This window comes from Triticum dicoccoides, chromosome 6A (genome assembly GCF_002162155.2).
Source record: "Triticum dicoccoides isolate Atlit2015 ecotype Zavitan chromosome 6A, WEW_v2.0, whole genome shotgun sequence".
Lineage (NCBI taxonomy): Eukaryota > Viridiplantae > Streptophyta > Magnoliopsida > Poales > Poaceae > Triticum > Triticum dicoccoides.
In genome coordinates, this window is record NC_041390.1 from 479,012,923 (window position 1) to 479,013,985 (window position 1,063).

Genomic DNA, 1,063 nt, shown 5'->3' on the forward strand with positions numbered 1-1,063 from the left:
CTCAGCGCTGAGTTCGCCATTAAGGACCTCGGCCCGTTGCATTACTTCCTCGGCATTGAGGTGGTACGACGCGCCGATGGGTTCTTTCTTCATCAGCAGTAGTATGCCCAGGACCTTCTCGAGCGGGCAGGCATGCTTAACTGCAAGCCTGTCCCCACGCCTATCGACACGAAGGCCAAGGTCTCTGCGCTCGACGGCTCGCCCGCGCCAGATGCAGCGTTCTATCGCTCCATCGTCGGCGCCCTCCAGTACTTGACAGTCACTCGGCCGGACCTACAGTACGCCGTCCAGCAGGTGTGTCTCCACATGCACGACCCTCGCGACACCCACTGGAACCTGGTGAAGCGGATTCTTCGGTACATCCGCGGCACCACGGCTTTGGGTCTTACGTTGACGGCCTCGTCCTCGACTGACATGGTGGCCTACAGTGACGCTGATTGGGTTGGCTGCCCGGACACACGACGCTCGACTTTAGGCTACTGCGTCTACTTGGGGCCTTCGCTCATATCGTGGTCGTCTAAACGACAACCCACGGTATCCCGCTCCAGTGCCGAGGCTGAGTATCGTGCTATGGCCAATGCCGTTGCCGAATGCTTGTGGCTTCGCCAGCTTCTCCAGGAGTTGCTTCTCGATGTTCAGAAGGCCACCATTATTGTCTACTGTGACAATGTCTCTGCGGTCTACCTCTCCGCCAACCCTGTTCATCATCATCGCACGAAGCACATTGAGCTCGACATCCACTTCGTGCGAGAGCAGGTGGCCCTTGGGCGCGTCCGCGTTCTTCATGTTCCCACCGCTCAGCAGTTTGTCGATGTCATCGCGAAGGGGTTACCGACGCCTACATTTGAGGAGTTCCGGTCCAGTCTATGCGTCACTGGTGACGTATCGATTGTGGGGGGTGTTGAACATATTTGTGCATGTATCTGTTAGAATAATCTTATACCGGCTAGTTTCCTTGTATAGATGAGGCCGAGGGCTGCCCCTATACCCATATACACGTACACCGTGCACCCGATCAATACATCGAGAGTTGCATTGCCTCCAATAAGCAACACACCACGGG